General features: G+C 37.6%; 1 long non-coding RNA gene across 2 annotated transcripts in view; it reads right to left on the bottom strand.

The window, feature by feature from the left end:
• The window catches only part of LOC141359253 (uncharacterized), a 452,145-nt gene that overhangs the window by 225,823 nt on the left and 199,891 nt on the right, over positions 1–26,431 (bottom strand). Inside the window, exons 1-2 of one of the 2 annotated variants that reach the window (XR_012365674.1) lie at positions 17,359–17,589; positions 17,048–17,113 (exon numbers count right to left, since the gene is read on the bottom strand). This is a non-coding gene — a long non-coding RNA (uncharacterized lncRNA). Of the gene's footprint in view, positions 1–17,047; positions 17,114–17,358; positions 17,590–26,431 lie in introns of those variants that run through there. The other variant, XR_012365675.1, reaches the window with a different exon arrangement.

Genomic DNA, 26,431 nt, shown 5'->3' with positions numbered 1-26,431 from the left:
CGGGTACTACGAAGTGATCCCAATGGAAAAGCTCCCAAAAGTAAGCTGACCCGACCCAAACTAAACCAAACCGTGGGGTACTATGCAATGGAAAAGCGCCATAAGAATCCAGCAGCAATTCCTCACTCCCCTGTGTATGTTCCCTCGTGCTTCCCAAGGTTTCCCCGTGTTCTGTCCGACCCCGCTCACAAGATGACTTTTGCCGTGTCTGAGCCTGTGCACAAGTCACCAGGTTATCCGGTTCATCCCGTGAAAGCCCGGGTCGGCCGCTTGATCTCCAGTGTGTTGGATTACCCGCTGATCACTGTCCAAGCGACCAGAATCTCTGGACCGCTTGTTTCCTCGAGTGAATCTTCGCCGAGTGAATCCCCGAGTGAATCCCCGAGTGAATCCCCGAGTGAATCCCCGAGTGAATCCCCGAGTGCATCCCCGAGTGCATCCCCGAGTGCATCCCGAGTGAATCCCCGAGTGAATCCCCGAGTGAATCCCCAAGTGAATCTTCCTCGAGTAAATCTCTGAGTGAATCTTCCCCGAGCAAGTCTCCGAGTGAATCATTGGCCAGCAGGTTTGTTACATCACAGGAGACAGCTACAGAACTCATGAAACTGTTTATGCCAATTGAATCACTGAAGGCCTCGGAGCTCCCAGAACTTTTTAACCTCTGTGAATCGTCTATGTTGGCACTGGCTTTGTGTTATGTTTTTTCAGTTTGTGGCTCACCAGTTTGACGGGAGTTCACTCAGACTCATGAGCACAAGTTCCCCGAACACCCTCAAATGGCTAGAAGATTCAAACCAGAACCCACTGAGTCATCTGAGTCATCTAAGTCTACCGAGTCCTCCGAGCCGAGTGATTCCCCTGAGTCCTCTGATTCCCCTGAGTCCTCCGGGCCGAATGAGTCCCCTGAGTCCTCCGAGCCGAGTGATTCCCCTGAGTCCTCTGAGCCGAGGGATTCTCCTGAGTCCTCCGAGCCGAGTGATTACCCTGAGTCCTCCGAGCCGAGTGATTCCCCTGAGTCCTCCGTGCCGAGTGAGTCCTACTAGGCGAGTGCGTCCTCCGGGGCGAGTGAGTCCTCCGTGCGTGCCGAGTGAGTCCTCCGTGCGTGCCGAGTGAGTCCTCCGTGCGTGCCGAGTGAGTCCTCCGTGCGTGCCGAGTGAGTCCTCCGTGCGTGCCGAGTGAGTCCTCCTTGCGTGCCGAGTGAGTCCTCCATGTGTGCCGAGTGAGTCCTCCGTGCGTGCCGAGTGAGTCCTCCTTGCGTGCCGAGTGAGTCCTCCGTGCCGAGTGAGTCCCTTGTGCCTCATTGGTCAGCTAGTGTGGTCACCCCGAAGCTCCAGAGACTTATTGTCACCAAAACTACGGCCAGTATTGAACTCTCTGCCTGTCCCAAGATGGCTGTCCTCAAGCTTCCTGCTCTCATTGCCTGGTCCGAGATGGCCAAATTTAAACTCTCTGCCCTGTCTAACCTGGCCCAGAGGGCCCTTTTTCTGTTGTCTTCCTCTACCCAGGTTCCTGATACTACCAGCACCACCTTGGTATCCAGTACATCTCTGGCATCTGGCTCCCTGGGTTCATGTTCTGCCGGCACCGCCCTGGGTTCCTGTTCTGCCGGCACCGCCCTGGGTTCCTGTTCTGCCGGCACCGCCCTGGGTTCCTGTTCTGCCGGCCCCGCCCTGGGTTCCTGTTCTGCCGGCCCCGCCCTGGTTGCCTGCTCCTCCCTGGCTGCTTGCTCCGCCCTGGCTACCTGTTCCGCCGGTCCCGCCCTGGCTGCCTGCTCCTCCCACGGCTACGCCCTGGTCCCGGCCTCCGCCCGCGGCTACGCCCTGGTCCCGGCCTCCGCCCGCGGCTACGCCCTGGTCCCTGCCTCCGCCCGCGGCTACGCCCTGGTCCCTGCCTCCGCCCGCGGCTACGCCCTGGTCCCTGCCTCCGCCCGCGGCTACGCCCTGGTCCCTGCCTCCGCCCGCGGCTACGCCCTGGTCCCTGCCTCCACCCGCGGCAACGCCCTTGCCCCTGGACTTTCATGGCCCTGGCCCACCATCCCTCCCCCGGGTCCACCTCCATGCTACCGCCCACCTGGACTTATATACTTTGGGTTTTTCTGGTGGGCGTCTGGAAGCCGCCCTTTTGGGGGGGGGGGGCTATGTCACGTAGTGTCCCCTGTGTTCTGTTAGACTTGTGTTTTGAGTTATACTTATGTTCCCTGTGTCCCTGTGTTCTGTCATTCTGGTGTTTTGGGTTTATGCTTATGTCTCTGTGTATTATGTGGTTTACTTGTGTACCCTTCACTTGTTCCTATTTGTATCTCCCTGTGTTATTTAGACATTAAATAAAACTGTACCTGAACACGGTAGACAGACAGTGATGTTGAGTCTGATTACTGATGGGATTGTACACCACACAGCTGTAAGAATCCTTCAGACACTTCAGATGAAGAGAAATGCTGTTGTTGAGATCAGACACACTGATGATGGACAATAAACCTCTTTGTACCAGGACAGACTCACATCTCTCACATTCAACACTGAACACACAAAGACACATGATACGCTTGATGTTGTTTCTGATAATGAAGAGTTTTGTGTGGTGTTGACAGGAACGGGCAGATGACCTGAGAAACATTTAAGAATTAAAACAAAAATCAAGAGTTTATTATCAATATAAAACAAGAGACAATAATGAGATTAATTACTGTATGTGTAACGTTTGTGAACAAATGCAGGCAGAGGCATAACTAAAGTTATTTGCAACAACCACCAATCAAACACCAAACTCATCAATTTTATGTAAGGTACAATGTACAAACTGAGTGGCAAAAGACTCGAGCGGCAGAATGAGTGTACAGTGTGAAATCAGCAGAAATTAACAAGTATTCGGAGCTAATGTTTTACAGACTGCCAAAAAACACAGAAAAGAGAAGTAAATAGATTGTTCATGCCAACGTCCACAGACGGGTTGATAAGTTGCTATCAGTCACTATCAAGCAGACGTTTTACTTTCTACTTTCTTTACTTTAAACATATTTTTTTCAAGTATTGTTATTTTATCTGTCTTTTTCTTTGGAAAACATACATTCCAAAGCATATTATTATAATGTTTACTCTATTACACAGAATAAAACGTTTTTGTTTTACATTTAATATTTAAGTACATTAACATACTTTTACTCAAGTAAAAGTACACAATTTTAATGTAATTAGGTATTAAATAAATTTTAATATGCAATATTAAAGAATACAAAGTATGAATATATGCTTAGAATGTAGTGAAGTAAAATTTTTCCCAAGACCAACATCCTAATAAAGCACAGATGCTTGAAAAATGTAACTAATGTAACTAAGTATTGTCCACCTCTGCTATCAAGTCCAACTAAATTCTAGTTAAGCTGATAATAGTCAGTTTTACTGGCATTTTCACAGCAGCCGCTATTAAAACCAGGCATTTTGTTGAATGTTCGTAACTCACTCGACAGGGCGAGTTCAGGCGTGGTCAGGTGGAAAAGTGATGTCAATGCATACCCTCTATAGTTAGATGTTATTTCAACTGTCCACTAGAGGGCAGCATACTCTTGTGAATTTAAGTTGCAGCAGCCTCATTACACATTGTAGAAGACAACCGCATGGACAATTAAGATGTTATGTCCTTGGTTCCTGCATTTTGCCTAGTGATGGGAAAAACAAAGCTTCTTGATTCGGTTTTTCGAAGCGTTCGAAACACCACACATGCTGGCGACACCTGCTGGTCAAAATAGTGTAAAAGCAGATATGTCCAAACATTTTACACTTTTTACAAATATAACAGTATTTCAGTTGTTAAATCTAGAGCTAAAATGACTTATGGCACTTGTAATTAGATGTTTAAGTTTATTAATATGATAAGTTGTTTTGACCAGCTATTTAAGCACTAATGTAGGTGATGTTTGTGATGATGAGGTCTCCAGTCTGATTATTCATCTGCAGTCTGTCTCTGAATCTCCCATCAAGAACATCATCATTTATTGAGATCTTATTGGTGTCTTTATTGATTTTAGCTATGAGAGTCCCATCAGTTTCAAACCTCCACAGTATCAAATGAGCGCTCTGTATTTGAGTAATATCAGCGTGTAGAGTAACAGAATCTCCCTCCATCACTGACACTGACTTCACTTCATCACCAAACACACCTGCACACACACCAAAGTTCAAAGTTTTTGAGTAAAGTTTATTTGGTCTTTTTAATCTTTAACAAAAGCACAAAGACAATTGGCAAGAGATTTGGAAATGTGAGCTTTGGAAGAAAGATTAATTTAAGAAAACTTTAAAAAACATCTTTATGCATTTATCAATAGCAGGGTGGATTTCTGTACTACTCTTCACCAGATTATCTTAAATAAAGACTGATATTATCACCTCTAGCCCTCAGGTCCTTACACTGCTCATCTCACTTTAATTAATGATTTATCTTATCTTTTATTTAATCTTACTCAAGTTTATCAGGTTTACTTCTTGATATCAGATTTAAGATTTAATAGATTTTCTTTCTCATTTTTTTCTCTTAAAGCGCTTTAAATTAGCATCTATATAATATGCTATATAAATAATCTTGTCTTGTGTTTTTAGGACACATACTGTAACATTTTTTAGGGTGGGGTTTGAGAGGCTTGTGGTTAAATTCATTTGATGGGAGTTTCAAACTCAATGAATTTCTTTAAACTGGTTTATCATCATAAACAATATTAACAGTGTTTCTCTACTTGACTTTACATCACAACACTGTCAGATTATTGTTGTGTTGTTATTTCAGACATCTGAACTGTTGAAGAAAATGTTTCTCACGTTTGTTTTTATCTCTTTCTGCTTCACTTCTCTGGTTGGTAAGTTATAAATGTGTTTTTAATGTTTTATTACGGCTGTTTGTACAGAGTTATGATGTTTTATTTAAAATTTTAGTCTGAAAATGCATTTGATTTAATTCTAATATAAACTGAGATATTATCATGAAATCTAGTTTGGATGTCTGTGGTCTCACATAATCTAAATATATTTATCAGATATTTTTTATTTTAATACTCTGTTAATTGTTTATGGATTTATAGTTCAAATGAAAAGCTTAATTTCTTTATATTTAAGGATAAAAGTTTTTTCCCCACTATTAACATTTGTTGTTGTTTGTGTGAAAGTCAATTGAACTTTATTTCTGTCAGTAAAGTTTAGGACTCATCAGAATCTGAATGGAAAGTTTATGAATCTTTTGTTTAAATACATAAATGAATATTTACCAAACCAAAGCCTGAAGGCTGTTTTATTAATTCAGAGATCTCTTTTTTTCTTTAAATCTTTAAATAGTTTTAGTTAACAATAGTAACCCTGTCCTGTAGTTTACAGTATGTTATGTTACATTTATGTTATTCCAGAGTCTTGATGAGTTTACTATTCTGATTTTTCTGGCTTTTGAAAGTCACTACGAATTAAACCATAATGTAAATGTACAATTACATTAAAATATGGAAAAATATAAATAAATAATGTGTAAGTGTAAATTCAGACATCTCTTCTTTTTCCGTGCTGTTGAAGCGTTTTTGTAATTTTCTATATTTAAAGTGTCCCTGTAGCTCAACTGTTAGATCAAAGCTTTAACAAAGTGGTTCCTACAATTTTCATTTCAAAATTCCATACTTTTCCATACTCAACTTTCAGACTTTCCTACAGAATTTTCTGACCATATTTAAGTTAACCCTTGTGCATTTTTCAATTCATTACCCTTTCGTGTTGTTAGTGGCAAAAAATGGCCACTAAATTAAAAAGCTGTAAAAATGTATCAGATTTTTTTTCTTAAATCTATTCATCAACCATAGTACTGATCAAAACTACCAAATGTTTCCAAGCATTTCATGATTTTAACACTTTAATTTCCAAGCTCATAAGTGATGCAACGGATTTGAGGAAAAATGACCAATTTTCAATATAAAAAGTGATTGTGGACTGGATTTTCCCCCCACCTTTTTCACAGTCTTGGGCATGCCAAAGATTAGTAAAAACATTGGCTTTGATGCCTTTTTACCTTTTGACACCACTTATAAACTTAGCAATTAAAGAGTTAAAATCATGGAATTTTTGTAAACATTTGGTAGTTTTGTACTGAGGTTGATTAACAGATTTAAGAAAAAAATAATAATCTGATACATTTTTACAGCCTTTTAATTTAGTGCCCATTTTTGGCCACTAACAACACGAAAGGGTAGTGAATTGAAAAATGTAATGTTGCTGTAATGGCTACTGCAACCTAACAATGTAACAACCAATCACTGCAGACCTCCAGCAGATCAAGTGTAAAAACGATATTTTTGCAAACGGCATGATAAAACGGTTGTATATATAATATATATTTATTATATACAAAATTCTTAATTTTATATTTAAAAAACTAAATGCGGACAATAGTCTGGAAAATAAATATTTATCCATACTCCGATTTATTTTTTCCATACTTTTCCAGACCTGGAAATTACTCAAATCAAATTCCATACTTTCCATTTTCCAAACCCGTAGGAACCCTAATAACAGCACAAACGGTTGTGGGTTTTATTTTCAGAGAACACACACTGATAAAGAGCTCTTTAATGGATATAAGTGTCTGCCAAATGTAACATTTTAAGAAATCTTTTTTCCAAAGCTCACATTTCTAAATCTCTTTCCAAGTTTGTCTTTGTGCTTTTGTTAAAGATTAAAAAGACCAAATAAACTTTACTCCAAAACTTTGGTGTGTGTGCAGGTGTGTTTGGTGATAAAGTGAAGTCAGTGATGGAGGGAGATTCTCTTACTCTACATGCTGATATTACTGACATAAAGAGCGCTTATATGATACTGTGGAGGTTTGAAACTCATGGGACTCTTATAGCTAAAATCAATAAAGACACCAATATGATCTCAATATTTGATGATGTTTTTGATGGGAGATTCAGAAACAGACTGCAGATGAATAATCAGACTGGAGATCTCACCATCACAGACATCACAACTCAACACACTGGACTTTATCAACTGACCATCAACAGCAAGCAGACGTTGTCACACACATTCAATGTTACTGTCTATGGTGAGTAAAGATTTATGGTTTGTCTTCTCTATTATATATTTGAGCATTTGGCAAATTAACTATTTACTCTCAATAGTGTCTCTTGCTTTACATTGATATAATTTTGATTTTGGTTTTTGTTCTTTGTTTTGTTTGTGTTTTTCAGCTCGTCTGCCCGTTCCTGATATCAGCAGAGACTGTACACAAAACTCTTTATCAGTCTCAAAATGTGTGTTATTGTGTTCAGTGATGAATATTGAAAATGTGAGAGATGTGAGTCTGTCCTGGTACAAAGGAAACAGTTTATTGTCCATCATCAGTGTGTCTGATCTCAACATCAGACTCTCTCTATCTCTGGAGGTTGAATATCAGGATAACAACACATACAGATGTGTACTCAACAATACCATCACAAACCAAACTCAACATCTTAACATCACTCAACTCTGTCAGCCGTGTTCAGGTACAACAGTTGTGATTAATAGTGCTAACTTACTGAGCTGTTCTAAAGGTCAGACCGACTGGTTTAGTTACATAATAATATTCACTAATCTGTGATCAGATTCAGTTACAGTAATCATCTTCACTGATCTAAGATCAGATTCAATTACAGTAATGTCTGTTATTATTCATTACAGCTCTCACCTTCGTTCTGATCTTTTGTGTTGTTGTCGGATCTCTGATGATTGTAGCGTCAGTTTCGATCTTCTTGATCTACAGAAAACACAAAAACACAGAACAACAAGGTAAATATCAACTCGTACTAATACAGCTGTATGGTAATAACTACAGTATTATAACAAATAATGACATAATTATTATTGTTCCTGAAACAGTTCAAACCAGAGAAGAGGAAATCACTTATGCAAATACAACATTCTTTATAAGAGCAGCAAATGAACCGGTGAGATCATTAATTACTGTTTACAGGATTACCTAAAATCTGACAGATTTATTTTATCACACGTGTGCACACACACAAACACGCACAATAAATATGTTTTACTTATTGTATAGTAGGGCTTGACAATAATTCAATATCAATATATACTGTGAGATATATTTTTCGATAACAGTGATATGAACTTTAAACACATTTCCGATATTTCAATATACATTACAGCGTTTGTCATTCATTAGCAAACTGCGCAATGACGTACACCACAGACGCTGCGCGGCCAGTGCTCAGCCTCAGCAGCAGGTTAAGTAGGTTCAACGTGCTGTGGCAACTTTTCGCAACAAAATGAGCACGCTGATGACAATACAAATGTAACTGAACAAGCTTCCACAATTAAGGAGACGGATGATGAAATAGTTGATAAGAGAGGAAAGACTAATTCAGTAGTGTGGAAGTGCTTCAGCTATCGACGATCTGATAAACTTCAGGTTTCAGTGTGTTGCAAAATATGCCGGAGAGTGGTGTCGACTAGCAGCGGGAACACATCAAATCTGTTTCACCATTTGAAGCACTTCCACCTGATAGAACATTCGGAGAGTCTAGGGCTGTTACAAACTTCTTGGCTAAGGACATGATGCCGTTTAGTACGGTGGAAAACGTGGGCTTCAGGAAAATTAGACTCCAGCCATCGACTCCAGATAAGAGCTTCCTGGCTGAAAATATTTTTCATGCACATCTATACCTACACTTTATGGTGAAGTTAGAGAAAGGGTGGAGGGGCAACTGAAGTCAGTGTCGTATTTTACGACAACCACTGAACTGTGGTCAAGTCGGACCTCGGAACCATATGAGCCTGACAGTGCACTTTATTGACACTGATTGGAAGCTTGTCAGCTTATGCCTTCAAATGGTGTATTTTCCTGAGGATCACACTGGGGAAGCAATTGCAGCCGGACTTGCAGATGTGCTTGCCTCCTGGGGACTTGAAGAAGAAGACTGCCAAGTCTTCATCACCACAGATAGCGGGACCAATGTCATCAAAGCCACCGAGTTGAATAAATGGACAAGACTTCATTACTTTGGGCACCGACTGAACTCTGCTATTGGTAAGTTACCCAGTAATATAAATGTTAGTGTTAACGTTAAGTTATACTGTTAATATTATAATGAGGATATATTATCAAAATCATTGTGGTAAGATAGGCTATAATGCTTAGCACAACATATGCTAGCTTAATTATAGCTTTTTATAGCAGTGCTTGTATAGCTATTTGATAGATTATATTGTTTATATTCTTTTTTAAATTTATTCGAGTCATACACATCTGTATGGAATGGATTATACATACAGCATTCTCTCAATTAAATTCAAAGGTGTTTGTTTTACTAGCATGTTAACTTAAAAATCAGTGTGAAAAAAAATAAGCAAGGGAATTGTGATTTAATACAAATGAGAACTATACTTGCAATGACTTGAAATATTTTTTCTCTCTGTCTACAGAGAAAGTTAACAAAGACAGACGAGTGGAAAGAGCAATTGGGGTTTGTAAAAAGGTGGTGGCTGCCTTCTCATACTCCTGAAAGAAGAAACGGGACCTTGCAGCTGCCCAGGAGGAGTATCACTTGCCAAAGCACAAGCTCATCAGTAAAACACCAAATAGATGGGGCTCCCGCCAACAAATGGTGAAGCGAGTTCTGGAGCAGAAAAGAGCCATCACAGAGGTCCTCTCAAAGGACAAGAAGAACAGGGTGCTGGTTCCTACCTGGCAAGATGTGGATGTTTTAGAGTCTATAGATGCAGCTCTGAGCCCACTCCTCGAATTCACTGATGCCTTGTCCGGTCAGTCCTATGTCAGTGTATCTTTCCTAAAACCAGTGATGCATCTCTTCAATAACTCCATCTTGAAAGAAGCAAAGGATGACACAGAGCTCACCAGGACCATTAAGACAACAGTGATGGGATACCTCAATGAAAAGTATGATGACCCTGCAATGGATGATTTACTTGACATGGCATGGCTCGTTGACCCAAGATTCAAGCTCCAGTACACTCAGGAGGAGAAGAGTAGTCTCTCTCTCATCAAAGAGAGAGCTGTGTTGGAGATGCTGAAAGTAGAGAGAGCTGTTGTGGTAAGGGAAAAGGAGTCCAGAGAAGAAACCCTAGCAAGCGCTTCTGCACCAGCCAAGAAAGAGAAAAGGTCTCTGGCCAGCTTCTTTTCAAACAGGCCCACCACCACTACCAACACAGAAGGCTTGAGTGCACAGCAGGCAGTTGAGAAGGAGCTTGGCAACTATCTTTTGTCTCCAGATGCTTACCATGACTCAAAATCCTCTGGACTGGTGGAAAGACTATAAAAAAACGGTCATTTTATTGCCGGTGTGTTTGCTGCCTTGTGCAGATTCGTTTTGTTACATGCCTAATGTCTGGTATTGTGAATATACACTCACCTAAAGTTTTATTAGGAACACCATATTAACACTGTGTTTGACCCCCTTTCGCCTTCAGAACGACTTTAATTCTACGTGACATTGATTCAACAATGTGCTGAAAGCATTCTTTAGAAATGTTGGCCCATATTGATAGGATAGCATCTTGGAGTTGATGGAGATTTGTGGGATCCACATCCAGGGCACGAAGCTCCCATTTCACCACATCCCAAAGATGCTCTATTGGGTTGAGATCTGGTGACTGTGGGGGTCATTTAAGTACAGTGAACTCATCGTCATGTTCAAGAAACCAATTTGAAATGATTCGAGCTTTGTGACATGGTGCATTATCCTGCTGGAAGTAGCCATCAGATGATGGGTACATGGTGGTCATAAAGGGATGGACATGGTCAGAAACGATGCTCAGGTAGGCTGTGGCATTTAAACGATACCCAATTGGCACAAAGGGGCCTAAAGTGTGCCAAGAAAACATCACTCACACCATTACACAACCACCACCAGCCTGCACAGTGTTAACAAGGCATGATGGATCCATGTTCTCATTCTGTTTACACCAAATTCTGACTCTACCATCTGAATGTCTCAACAGAAATCGAGACTCATCAGACCAGGCAACATTTTTCCAGTCTTCAACTGTCCAATTTTGGTGAGCTCATGCAAATTGTAGCCTCTTTTTCCTATTTGTAGTGGAGATGGGTGGTACCCGGCGGGGTCTTCTCCTGTTGTAGCCCATCCACCTCAAGGTTGTGCGCGTTGTGGCTTCAAAAATGCTTTGTACCTCGGTTGTAACGAGTTGTATTTCAGTCAAAGTTGCTCTTCTATCCGCTTGAATCAGTCGGCCCATTCTCCTCTGACCTCTAGCATCAACAAGGAATGTATGACGGCCGCATACTGGATTGTTTTCCCTTTTTACACCATTCTTTGTAAACCCTAGAAATGGTTGTGCGTGAAAATCCCAGTAACTGAGCAGATTGTGAAATACTCAGACCGGCCCGTCTGGCACCAACAAACCATGCCACGCTCAAAACTGCTTAAAATCACCTTTCTTTCCCATTCTGACATTCAGTTTGGAGTTGTCAGGAGATTGTCTTGACCAGGACCACACCCCTAAATGCATTGAAGTAACTGCCATACAATTGGTTGATTAGATAATTGCATTAATGAGAAATTGAACAGGTGTTCCAAATAATTCTTTAGGTGAGTGTATATTAAAGTTTTGTCAAGTTCTTTGTTTCATTAGTCTAGTCTGTTTAGTGTTGTGTTTATCTGGTTCACTTTGTTTGGCCCCCTCATGGGTCTTTTGTTTCTGAGTTTTTTAATAAATCTGTTTAGTGTTAATCAAACTCTGCGCTTGGGTTCTTATCAAGCAAACCCTGACAAGGGTCTACTTCATAGTTCCGTTATGACTTCCTGTTTCAGTTAAACTGATGTCACCCCATTAAATAATGCTGCACATTCCAAAGCACTTCAGTGGGTTCTTTAACTAAGCCTGGAATTGATCAAACAGAGTATATGCTAGCAACCAGTTACTTGTTACTAGTGTTTTTAACTTTGTCTTTAGTCTTATTTAATGCATACACAACAGTCTCTGAATATAGATTAGTGGTGATTTGATTGAATTGATCTGATTATTACCGACTTGACTTGGTTTGTGTTTGTATGTTGTGTGTTTTTGTGTACAGGGATCTGAGGCTGATGTGGTGTATGCAGGAGTCAATAGATGATAAACAAACTCTCTGTGATTCTCAGATCAACATTCAGATCTATGATCATCTTCAGTTTCTATTATAACTTCAGATTCTCAGTATTTGTGAGTTTAAAAAGTTTCTCATGAACAAAGTTTTTTATAATATTACATAAAGTAATTATTACATTTGAGACGTCTGGCTTCTATCTCATTTCAAGATCTGTTACTCCTCCATCACATTCACAAGGTTAAACCTCATGTTAACATCCAAAAATGCAACAATAGGACAATTAAATAACATTGATAGACAGCATTTTAAAGAAGGATTGAACTGTAAAACATTATCAAAAACACTGTGATCTAAATTTAAATTAATTACTAAGAGTGTAGACCAAAAGTCATAGTGGTTTTAAAACACAAAGCATGTCTATTATTTATTTTAGTCACTGTATGCTTGTGACACTTCAAGTGCTTCATTTCTGAGTTGACGTTAAACCTGATGTGGAAAGAAATGTGGTTTTGTTCTGTTGGTGGACATGAGAGATGTGCTTGTGTTAGACTATTAGTAGCTGTTTATGGTTTGTGTGTACATGAGAGGTGAGAGTCAGTTCACTTGACTCTCATGCTGTCTGTAAGACCTTCTCTGCTCTTCTTTTTACTTATTACATAGTTGGTTGGGGAGGAAAAGCTGCATTTGTGTGTAGAAAGCGTGTAGAGAAGTGGGCTTAGCACACAACCCTGGGGGGCCCCGGTGTTAATGGTCATGGTGGAGGATGTGTGCTTGCTCACTCTAACATATTTTGTACGGTTTGTTAGAAAATCCAGTATAGAGTTGCATAATGTGGTACCAAGTCCAAGTTCAGGTAAAATGTTAAATAGTTTGTTTGGCAGGATTGTATTAAATGCTAAACTAAAATCAACAAAGAGAAACCTTGCATTATGTTCTTATGCTCTAGTTGTTCCAGCAAGTTGTGTAGCACAATGGCTATGGCATCATCTGTTGCTCCCATGCATTCACAATCACTTAATAATAACATTTCACACATTCATGCTCACCTGTACATTCTATTTAATTAGACAGAAGTTACTCCCATTAAAGAATTATATGTCCACATTGTCCCTCCTAACATGGAATTTTTGGGGTATTGGGTCTCAGGCAAAGAAAAGAAATCATGGAGGGGTCTGAAATTGTCATTGTAGGTGCATGTACACTGTGAGAGACATAATACAAAAAATCCAGAAATCACATATCAATATTATTTAACTATTTATTTGTATGATACAGCTGCAAATAAGTATTTGAAAACCTGTCTATCAGCTAGAATTCTGACCCTCAAAGACCTGTTAGTCTGCCTTTAAAATGTCCAACTTCACTCCATTTATTATCTTAAATTAGATGCACCTGTTTGAGGTCATTAGCTGCATAAAGACACCTTTCCACCCCATACAATCAGTAAGAATCCAACTACTAACATGGCCAAGACAAATCAGCTGTCCAAAGACACTAGAGACAAAATTGTAGACCTCCACAAGGCTGGAAAGGGCTACGGGAAAATTGCCAAGCAGCTTGGTGAAAAAAGGTCCACTGTTGGAGCAATCATTAGAAAATGGAAGCAGCTAAACATGACTGTAAATCTCCCTCGGACTGGGGCTCCATGCAAGATCTCACCTCATGTGGTCTTAATGATCCTAAGAAAGGTGAGAAATCAGCCCAGAACTACAAGGGAGGAGCTGGTCAATGACCTGAAAAGAGCTGGGACCACTGTTTTTTGTCATGGGTGCCCGTACATGCGCAAGTCATTTGTTTTTCTTGGGCACTAGATGATCCTGCTGCTCAGTTAACACAGTGTTTGAGTTCACCTCCATGTTCCTATGTGCCACTGACTGGACGGACGGGGCGGAGTTGCGTAACCTCACACGCCTACATCTAACATCCATCTATCTATCAACTGATTGTTCAGATTGTTTACAACCTAACACACTGTCTTTAGTCTTATTTAAAGCAAACACAACAGTCTTACTCTGAAATTAGATTAAAAATTATTTCCATTTCCATTCGTCCAAAGCGACTTACAAATGAGGTAACAATAGAAGCAATTTGAGCAACATAAAAACAGCAATACATAAGTGAACTAGAAACAGTCTCATCAAGTCTAACACAGAATCAAGGGTTATTAGTTTTTTTTTTTTTTGGATGAATTGATCTGATTGTTATTAATGTGTGTGTGTTTTTATGTTTTGTGTTTATGTGTAGAGAGATCTGCAGTAAAAGGATGATGTGGTGTATACATGAGTCAAGAGACAATAAACAATCTCTCTGTGATTCTCAGATCAACATTCAGCTGTTTAATCATCTTCACTTTCAGTTATAAATTTACATAAAGCGCTTATTACATTATCTGTTTTCACTCTCACTTTCAAGATTTGTAACTTCTGAAGCATAATACACACTAACAACAGCTATAATGCAAGCATACATCAACAATATTTCACCATGTTTTAAATAATGTTTATAGACAACAGTTTAAAGTAAGACAGAACTGTACATTATCATAGACAACTAAAGTATTTGATTTTAAAACACAACTATGTCTATTCTTTATTTTTCTAAACTGCATGTATCTGACACTTTTACAGGTTCATTCGGGTTCAAGTGATGCCTGATGTGGAAAGAAATGTGGTTTTGTTATACTGGTGGACGTGAAATGTGCGTTTTGATTTAACTGTTAGTGGTTAATGTGTATATGTGTGTGCATGTGAGAGGCATGAACAGTGTGTTTCTCTAAATACTGTGCGTGTGCGGCTTTTCACTGTACACAAAGCATTTGAATTCACCCATGCTAATGTTTAACAAATAAATGATTGCTTTAAATCAAACAGTACTGTTATTAGGGCTCTGTATCGCCAACAATTACCTGATATGATACGTATCCCAATACAAGGGTCCAGATACGATGCACATCACAATACAAGACTATTTTGAATTACATTTATGTTCAGATTTTAGTGACATTATTATTTTTATTATTATTATTATCTGTTTATTGTACATCAAATAAGCAGTGTTCAAACAGTTGTGTTTTTGCCATTCATTTACTAGCTTCTGGGGTAACTCATAGAAATACTAAAAATCCCACAGTTAGTACTTAACTTATGTTTTTTTTAAGTGTACGCGTACGCGGCTCGCTATGCAGACACGTGCGCCAGCTAGACAGACACGCAAAGTGAAAGTATACGTAGCCTACTCTGCGGGATATATACATGCGTCCTTTCCATATAGATCACGGATCAACAGCGATTCGTCACGTACTTTCAAAATGCATCCGAATCGATATGGAAGGTGCTGTATTGATGCGCGCATTGTATCGTCATATCGATATTTTGAACACAGCATATTTTGAACACAACTGTTATAGTCGTATGCAAAAGTTTAAGAACCCCTGACAATTTCCATGATTTTCATTTATAAATATTTGGGTGTTTAGATTAGATTTTTTAAGTCTGTCCCAGTTGAGTTCAATTACTTTGGGTCACAGGTCTAATTCACATTGTGTGTAAAACCAGAGTCGATCGGAGAATGGCCGTGATCAGAGTCAGTCAGTGCTAACGCGCTAAAGCTCATGTCCAGTTTCAAGTGCGCCTCCGGTTTCTATGGTGATACTGACTCTTGTTTTGAAACTAGCTTACTGTAATCCTGCACTAAGCTGAATTGTTTAAAAAATAGTCTATAATGACATCAAAATAAAAGAAAGTCTGTTTAGTTTGTTATTTAGTTGTCAAGCATATACACTTAATACATTTTAATAACCTTAATGTACTAAAAGTGTAAAGTAAAAACTGTTACTTGGATCTAACTCAACTACTTTTTGTAAGTTTATTCAACTAACTGATATTTTGAGGAGGGACAACTTAATAATATGGAAAACAGAAAGAGTTCCAAATAAATGAACATTAAACACCAACAAGTCTTTCTTTTTAGTTAAAAAACATAAAATAGAGTTTAAATTCAAATTTTACCCTGCAAATGCAGTCTCATGAAAAGCATCCTGGGAACTATGAGTCCACTGCCTAGTTAGTTACAGTATGTTTAATAAATTCATTCATGTAGTTTCAACACAAAATGACTAAGTTAAGTGGATTATACATGATAAAATTGAGTCAAAAAGTTGAATTTACTCAATAATGTGTTAAATTAGAATTACTCAAATTATTCAAATTCGTATGTTATTTTAACTCATATGTTGATTAGAAAAACAAGAATTCAAAATGTTTAATACAGTTTACTCATTTTAGGTTGGTCAAATCTACTAAGGCACAGAAACACTTTTGAATCAGTTAAATATTAAATGACTTTGACTGGATCATTAGCACAAACTTGAGCAAAAACATAAACATGCATTAACATAACTGTATTTTTACAGTAGCATGATAGCAGCTGCATAAGATGTAAATAACACCTGACAATAAAGTAAATAAAATATTGTATGCTGTTTAGATCACTGACCCCTCAATATTCAATCTATACTGTTGACTAGAGAGTCATCTAGTGTACACTACAGGAATTCACCTCTTCATGATCAGATCTGACTTAGGTCAATAGAAACACATCTCACAGCTACCAAATTACTTTTGTGTGATAAAATCAATATCATCATGTGTGTAAAGTTATAGGCCTATCCAAAGTTGTACACAACTTGCATTGATATAACTGACATAATAAGTAAGTTGTAAGTAAGTTGTTACCGCATGTAAGTAAAATTTTACTACACATTAATTTAAAGACGTATAATGTTTACATTATGTAGCTGTAAGTTACTTCTAAAACAATATATTTTGATGTTTATGGACTGTCTTGTTCACTTCTATTGCAAACATCACACTGTAACAGTTGTGTTTGTTAAAAAGCCGAACTAATAATTAAGGTCAAAGGTGAAGCCTAAAATTTTGTGGTTTCAATTAAAACTCACCTTTATTAGAGATGTTGATGGTGATGAATTGGTCAGGTTGATGCTTGATAAAGATAAAACCTCCACCTGAGGAAGATCAAGCTTTTATTACAACTCTGATTAATATAGCATCAACTACTGATGAAAACATCAATATTTCTGAAGCAAAAAGTGAACAGAAAATAAAACATTAAATAGAAAATTTTTAAAATGTGTTTTTTACACAGTTTAGTTTGCAGTCATGTGTTTTTGAAAAAATACAAATCAAATTATAACCATTAAATGCTCATTCTCTGATGTTTTTGGCAAGTTTGTGTTTTAAATCAACATACCTGACACGTTAAAACTGTTCAGTCAGTTTCACAGCAGCTCTTTTCTGATAAATGTCGTATTTTGTGTTTCTTTAAGATGAGCCGTACCTCTGTCACTCGGTCAGATCTTTGTCCCGTTAACTTTCATTTCAGCAGATAATCGTTTGTTTTTCCTCAGTTTTACCTCAGTTTCCTCGACTAATGAAGTCATGCTGCAGGATGTTGTACTGCTGAAGCGACTGTACCGATGAGCGCAAGCGCGGTTGTGTCTAGAACGGATATAGCAACGGCAAAAATAAAACCTCGCAGGATGAACACCGTTTTCATCCTCAATCTTCAAGTCTAACCCTAGACCCAAAGTTTCGCTAAATTTAGGCGGTAGATGTATCCCATTTAGCCAGAACCGCTGTTTTCATCCTAATTCTACCCTCAAACCAAACCCTAAATTTAACATCTCGCGAGATTTAGGCCGTTGCTATATCCCATCTAGCCAGAGATCGCGAAGATTAGTTTGAATGTTTTTTTTTTTTTTTTTTTTTTTTTTTTTATTGAAGAAACATAGCAGCAAATACAAATTCAACAATAAAAACAATTATAAACAATACAGTGAAGAACAATTGAAATAGACACAAAAAAAAAATAATAATAAATAAAAAAAAAAAAGTAATAATAAAAATAAATAAATAAAAAATAACAAAAATAATAATATAACATAAAATTAAGCCAGGGGAAAATAAAAATTTAATATAAGATCAAAATATAAAAGTGCCTTAAGATACTTGGGTTTTCATAGAAAAGAATAAATATTGTACTTTGAGCACAACGTAACTGACTTTAAAGCTTTGGCATTGTTGGAAGAAGAGATAGTACCCAAATAAGATTTCAGGTCATTGCAGAAAATAATAAAAAGAGGTCTGACAGATAAAAATTTACATTTGTGTACAAAAAACTTGGCTAGAAACATAAATAAGTTTACAAGAAAATACTTGTCTTTTACATTTTTATCAGAGTTATAACAGCCAAATAAGACATCTTTAATTTCCAAAGAGAAATTGACTAACAAAGAAGTACGCACAAATAAACAAAATTTCTTCCAAAAAGTAGCTACATGAACACAGTCCCAAAAAAGGTGAGGTACAGACTCGTCTTCCACTCCACAGAAGGAGCATAGAGGATCCAAATCAGGAAACATTTTTTTAATAAAAAGATTGACTGGGTAAAATCGATGTAATAACTTGAATGATACCTCTTTAACCTTATTAGTGATTAAATATTTGTTGGATAGAGACCACACTTTCTTCCAAGGAATATTATTAAAACAATTGTTCCAATATGATATTATAGCAGGGACAGTAATAATATCATTCTGAAAAAGTTGTCTAATCTTTCTATTCCTAAGAATGGGACTGGATAAAAAACAGATTTTCCCTATTGCCGTTTCACAAGGATGTATCCAAGAGGTAGAAGAAAGTAAAGAGTCACCTGAGTTTTTCAATAGTGCAATAGCTCCACTGGGGATGGCATCCATCACTATGGCAAACTCTCGTGGGGTAACAGGAATACAAAATTTAGTTAAGAATTCAGAATAAGAAAACAAATGACCATTTGAATTTACAAGTTGAGAAACTAAAATAATATTATTATTAAACCAGCCTGAAAAGAAGAGCGTTTTATTTTTATATCGGATATCTTGGTTATTCCAAATAAAATACCGGTGGGGGCTAAAATTATGTTTGTAAATCAAATGCCAGGCCAAAAGCACCTGCTTATGGAAATTAGACAATTTGATGGGCAATTTAGATATATTATAATTACAGACTAACAGAAAAGGGAGACCACCAACTTTAGAAAAAATAAAATTGGGAATAGCATTCCATAGAGAGTCAGAATCATTCAAGAACTGTTTCAACCAATTGATCTTAAACGTATTGTTTAAAGAAGCAAAATCAAGAAAGTTAAGACCGCCATGTTCGAAGCTATTTATGACCACAGATTTTTTAATGTAATGTCTTTTGTGTTTCCATAAAAAATCAAAAAGCATTCTATCAATCTTTACCGAAAATGTCTTATCCACATGCAAAGAAAGAGCAGGGTAGGTCAATCTAGAAATACCCTCCGCTTTGGCGAGGAGAGCCCTTCCACGTAAAGACAAATCTCTTTGGAGCCAGGAATTTAATTTTTTCTTAGCTTTAGTAATTACTGGATCAAAATTTAATTTCCCTCTCATATTGGCATCTTTACAAATTGTAACACCTAAGTAATTTACTTGAGACTTAACAGGAATATTATGTAGGGATGTGGCAGAACAAGACTTTAAGGGAAGAAAATTTATACAGGGATTGCAAAATAAATTCATGTTCAAGGGAATCAAAGGCTTTGTAAAAATCTAAAAAAAGAATAAAACTTTCGTCTCTTATCAGTTCATCATAGTCCAACAGATCTAAAACAAGGCGTATATTGTTAGCAATATGCCTCTTTGGGATGAAACCTGATTGAGTCTCATCTATTATTGTACTCAGAACTGGTTTAATTCTTTTGGCCAGTAACAAAGCTAATATTTTATAGTCACAATTTAATAAGCAAATTGGACGCCAGTTATCAATCAAAAGAATGTCTTTCTTAGGTTTGGGTATTAAAGTAAGTAATCCCTGTGATAAAGTAGGCGGAAGTGTCTCAGACGCAATACTCTCCAAATAAGTCTCACGCAAGAAAGGTGCCAACTTTTGAGCAAAACTTTTGTACAATTCGGCTGTCAGCCCATCTGTGCCCGGAGACTTATTGTTCTTAAGAGATTCAATAGATTCAATTATTTCATCAATGGATATATCTCTATCGCAGGTGATCTTATCTGCATTAGATAATGTCCTAACATCTTTCAGAGACTGGAAAAATGACAAAGCGGAGTCTTTGCAATACTTAGTGTTATAAAGATTTGAGTAGAAGTTTGCACAAAATGTGCCGATTTCCTTAGGATCAGAACTAATCTTACCATTTAAATTTAGAGAGTTAATAGTTAAATTTCTACAGTTATTCTTTTCCATTCTGAAGAAGTAGGCTGTGCTATGTTCTCCTTGCTCTAGCCACCTTCTTCTAGAGCGAATGAAAGCGCCCTCTGCCTTATTCTTATATATTGAGTCTAACTGAGTTTGCAGATCAATAAATTCTGCCAATTCAGTTTCTGATAAACCAAAGAGTGTCATTATTTTGGAAATGACAGTCTCCTCTTTAAGTCTTTTACGTTTAGCTAGAAGGCTGCCAAAATTCCTAGCACATTTGCTAATTTCGTGTTTTAGTAGTTCCCAATTGAGGCCGTATTTATTTTCTTTTTGTGCTTTGATCCAGTAATTATCAATCAAATATAAAATGTTTTCCCTTAATTGATCATGTTTAAGCAAAGAAGAATTAAGCTTCCAATAAGAGGCTCTAGATTTTGAAGAAGAGATATCTGAAGATAGAGGACATTGAATGAGAATTGCTTTATGGTCAGTCATGGGAGAAGGGAGAATACTAACAGAAACATTAAAGTCCCTAACAGATTGTGAAACAAGCCAGAAATCTATTCGGGATTGTCTAGAGCAGTTTTTGTTACTCCAGGTATAGGATTTAGTATTCGGAAATGTCTCCCTCCAAATATCAATAACATCAAATTTATCCATTAAAAGCTTTAATTTAGAATTAGCAGAAGTAGTCTGTTTAGGTGGCAGTCTATCGAGATTATTATCAGGTACAATATTAAAGTCCCCACCAATGAAAACTAAGGCACTTGGGTATGCATTAAGCCACAGCAGAATCTTCCCTTCTATTGCATCAATCAGTAGATCGTTCTCATGAGAACTATTATACCCGTAGATATTAATTAGTATTACCACAGTGTTCTTTAAACAAATGACCATAAGCAGAAAATGTCCATTCGGGTCACTAAATACGTGCAAAACTTCCCCAGCAAAAAGGTTTTTTAAAGTCAGAACTCCAGCTGAACGCTCCGAACCGTGAGCCATCCAAACATCATTGTTCCACTGATTTTTCCAAAATGCAGTATCACTGGCAACAGAGTGGGATTCTTGAAAAAAACAAAAATCAGTTTTGAACGATTTGGCATATAGAAACAAAGCCTTCCGTTTCGTAATGTCTCTTAGACCCCTGACATTAAGAGAAAAAACTGAAATAGACATACAAAAATAACTCTTTTAACAAAGAACTGCAAACAAAACGAGCTAACTAAGGTTGACTACGCATAAGCAGCTGACTACAGGATCGGGTCAAGCGCGGTTACAGCCATCAATAGTCAAGTTCCATAACGAAAAGGAGCTCCAAAAAAGCTCACTTGGAATGAGAACAGTATGAGTAGGCTTACATAGGGTTAATTTCAGAGCCCTCGATGAATGCACGATGTCCGACAAAGTGCGCCCTTTTCCCCTCCTTGCGGGCTTTTTCGACGGCCGGCCACAGCAATCGCCTCCTTTCTCAGTCATAGGTAGTGAGATCCTCAGTAAAACGAAAACCGTTCGCCCGCAGGAACTCTGACGATTTTGCCGCCCTCCACACACCATCTCTTATCACACGTGAGGAAAACTGAATAATGATCGCGCGCGGTTTTGACATATTCGGAAGTCTTTTCCCAATGCGGTGGACAGTGTCAATTTTATCTGGAAGAGATTTGCTCTCCTCTGGAAAGGTGGCCAGACAAATGCGAATAGACTCGGATCTGGTGTTTTCATTTTCCTTTTCAGGTACTCCATGTAAACGCAGATTCCATCGGCGAGAGTATCTCTCCAAGTCAGCAATTCTTGTTTCGCAGATCTCCATCTTCTTTTCTTCAGCATTTAGTCTGGTTTCGACGTGGCCGACTTTTCCCTTAATATCATTCAACTCAGCACAAACAAAATCCACCGTCTTTTTTAGCCCTTCAATTTTAAGCGCATTATCCCCCACCATTTTCTCCAGGGCATCCGAGCGATTATTTATTAGCTGTGAGAGAGTGGAAATCACGGCGTCGTCTTCTGCTTTCCCTTTCTTAGAAGGGGGCTTACCTGGGCTCTCAGGAAACGGAGTAGATAAGAGGATATCCCCGGGAGACGAATAACTGTGGAGGTTCACATTTTCGGACACACGTGAAGCTCGCGACATTTCTTTTTCTTTCCTTTTGTCTGCGGCAGATTTCATCTGTACGCTATCGAGGGATGTATTAAGTACTTATGTAAGCAAAGACACGGAACGAGATTATTAATATAGCAGTTTAGCTGTTAAAAGTGAATTAGTCAGCGGAGCTCGATGAAGGCAAACTTAGCAGGACGCCATCTTGGATCCCTCCGATTAGTTTGAATGTTCATCAAATACATTGGACACTGATGATGTCAAGTTCCTCAAATTTAACTACATTAACAACATTAACACATTAGACCGTTTTGGCAGTGAAGTTAAACAAAAAGAGACGTGAGCGGGGCACCTACTTCAATATTTCCCATGTAAATTTTATGTCTATCACTGAAACGTCTGAGCGAATACATATTTCAACGGTGTTGTATAATATAAGTAGGGATAGTAATTGATTCATTTATTAAGAGAGTGTGACTAAAAACATTTATATCCTGCAAAATGTTAGATAGCTGACCAACAGTGAATCAACATTGAAATTATGTGATTTTAACACTGGCGGGGCATGTGATTTCCATATGAATTCAGGAGATGGATTAGGCTATTTTTGTAAGCATTATTATGGTTGTTTTATTTTTATTATATTTTCATCACAATGTCTAAAATATAACGTTTCAAATATACATTTTAAGAATACCATTAATAATATAATAATATCCAACCTTTTATCGGCTTTCTTTACGGTGCCACAGAGAGCTTCCTCAGCCTTTTGTAAGCAAAACATGCCCATGCGGGCCCACTGTGAGGTATACTGTGTGACAGTGTGGGCAGGCATACTCACACCACATCCCAAATGGGCCCCCAAATGATTGTTGGTCGTTATTATCTAAGCAGATAATTTTCTTTTGATGTTTGTTGTTGTTGTTAAATCAAAAACCAGTTACTACACTTTTATTATAATAAAACCATTTTTTTTTATTTGTTATAAAGCTCTGTCCATTTAGAACAAAATGTGCATGCATGTTTATGAAATAATTGAACCCGCCCCTGGGTGAAGATCTAAAAAGCTATGTTTTAAAACCACAATATTTCTGTTTATTTTAAAGGGACATAAAAGAGGTTACTTTATAACTTTTGGTCACTTCAAGCTTCACCTTTGACTTATATACTTATAATCAGTTTAATTCTTTAAAAAACACAACACAACAGCTGCAGAATGTTTACAACAAAGTCCATAAACTTAAAAAAAATCTGAAGTAAAGCTATGAGAGGTAAACACTGTATATGTATACAATTATCAATGCAACAAAATTGTGTATAACTTGGTATATAACTTTATATAAATAATAAAGTAATGTACATAAAAGTATTTTTTACATATATTCGGTTTATAATTAAAATAATAATAATAATAATAATTCCTTACATTTATATAGCGCTTTTCTCAGTACTCAAAGCGCTTTACATATGAACGGGGGAATCTCCTCAACCACCACCAAAATAAGTTTTTCTGTTTGTTTACTTTATATTGTGTCCCACTGGAGTCAATCTGATCATGAAGAGGTGATTTCCTGTAGTGTACACTAGATGACTCTCTACTCAACAGTATAGATCGAATACTAAGGAGTCTCCCTGTAGTCAAGAATTTTATCAACTTAAACTTATTTTTGAGCATCATAATAGAGTATATAAAAGGCGTTTACCTGTTACAGTACTTTTCTTACACTTTAAAACACTAACTCTACACACTTGCCTCATTTAGTAGACACAGATTTATGAATATGCTAATTAGTCACTGCCTCTATTGCACAGTTCTGATCATAGATATGAATATGCAAATGAGTCCCCACCTCCACTCTTTCACACCACCTCAGACCATACATACAGCGCCCTCCACAATTATTGGCACCCCTGCACTGTTAACCCTTGCTGTAGATTTCTGGGTAAATAACTGTAAAATTTACAGTATTTAGCTTTAACATCAGTGAAATGTATTTTACTGTGATATGAGGTGCAGTTATGCTGCACTAATAATAAACTACAGTAAAATACTCTTTGCACCAATTAAGGAAAATAACTGTAATATTATCTGGTAAATTACTGGCACAAACACACACACACACATCCGGGTGCAGGTGTCACCAATTTGCCTTGATAATCTTGTTTGATTGTTTGTTTACTCATGCTGTGTTGAACAATATAATAGTGGATTTGTATGTTTAAAAGCTGAAAATGAGTAAGTAAACTGTTAAAATATTTGTGAGTGTCTTTAAAACACATAAAGTTAAGGTTCCAAATAGCTTCCTGATTAGCAAGTTTTTAGCATCTCCTATCAATGTTAACCATTGTGCATTGTTCAAATTCACTGCCCTTTCGTGTTGTTCAAGTTCATGGCCAAAAAATGCCACTAAATGAAACTGTTGTAAAAATGTATCAGATTAATATAAAAAAATATTAATCTGTTAATCAACCTCAATGCTGATCAAAATTACCAAAGATTTACAAAAATTCCATGATTGTAACTCTTTAATTGCCAAGTTCATAAATGAACTTCCCAAATGGGTATTTGAGAAAAAACACAAAATTACTTATTTATTTTCAATATAAAAAGTGATTTTGGACTGGATTTTTTAAAAACCCTTTTCACAGTCTTGGGCATTTCAACGATTAGAAAAAAACATTGGCTTTGATTAATTTTTTGTTTTTGTGCAGCATCAGATTTAAAAAAATTTCTTCCTAATTTATGGTTTGTGGTCATTTTTGCCCCATTGACTTCCATTATAGCAACATTTTTTGATTGCAAAGCCATGACACCTTATTATCATGCATTTTTGATTGATGGTGGTTTTTCCTTTTGCAAAAAGGTAAAATTTGTCATTTGTACTGTTGAAATGTATTTTACATGTTCTAGAGAGCCGGTGTCCTGCAGAGTTTAGCTCCAACCTTAATTAAACACACCTGAAGCAGCCAATTAAAGTCTTACTAGGCATACTAGAAACTTTTAGGCAGGTGTGGTGAGGCAAGTTGGAGCTAAACTCTGCAGGACACCGGCCCTCCTGGACCGAAGTTGCCCATCCCTGCTCTATGTGGAGGTTCATGGCCTTGTTTATTGGGTCATGTGCCTTTCGGTGTCTTGTCTCTTGTCCCCGCCCCCTCGTTCTCCTGCTTATTAGTAATTATTGGTTTTCTCCCATCACCTGTTCCCCCTCATTATCTTGTTTGTTTTTTTCTATATAATGTCATTGTGTCCTTAGTTCTGTGCAGGTTCATTTTGTTTTGTTCTCGTGTGTGTGTGGTTATCTAGCCGAGTTATCTTGTCAAGTATAGTTGTATCTGTCTGCTTACGGTGTTTCATGTCATATACCCCCTCGTGGGTTTTGTTTTATGTTAGTAAATAAAGTGTTTTCTGTTTTCCCGACTTCGTCTGCGATTGGGTTCATCCGTCCTCTGATCCTGACATCCATTGCCACAGTTATAAAGTTTATTTGTCTAAATATTTAGGGATTCTTTCTCCCTTTTTAATAAAGTAACATAAAAAAGAATCTTTCAAAGTTTTAGAGTACCACAATGAGTACAAATTTTATATACTATACAGTATTATACCTGAAACATGTGGTACTGTACAGTAACTAACTGAAATCACTGCCGCCAGCCATCAACTGTAATGCCTAACCTACAGTATAAAACTGGCAACACTGTTGCCAGTAAGACACCGTAATGGTACAGAGACAGTAAATTACTGGCAACACCGTTGCCAGTTATTCACTGTATTGTCATAGACACAGTACTATACTGGCAACACTGTTGCCAGTAAGTCACCGTTACAGATGCTGTACAGTAACTAGCTGGCAACAGTGTTGCCAGTAATTTACTCATAAATAGCCTGGTAAGGTTTAACAGTGTGGTTGAGATGTACATTTTTCAGTGGAAAAAATCCCACATTGAGAAATATTTGTTTTGATGGTAAGATAAACTTTTTTTAAACTTCATGATTCCTCTG

This window comes from Misgurnus anguillicaudatus, chromosome 23, assembly GCF_027580225.2.
Source record: "Misgurnus anguillicaudatus chromosome 23, ASM2758022v2, whole genome shotgun sequence".
Taxonomy (NCBI): domain Eukaryota; kingdom Metazoa; phylum Chordata; class Actinopteri; order Cypriniformes; family Cobitidae; genus Misgurnus; species Misgurnus anguillicaudatus.
Note: the sequence above shows the minus strand (reverse complement) of the source record. Positions and strands in the feature narration are given on the sequence as shown.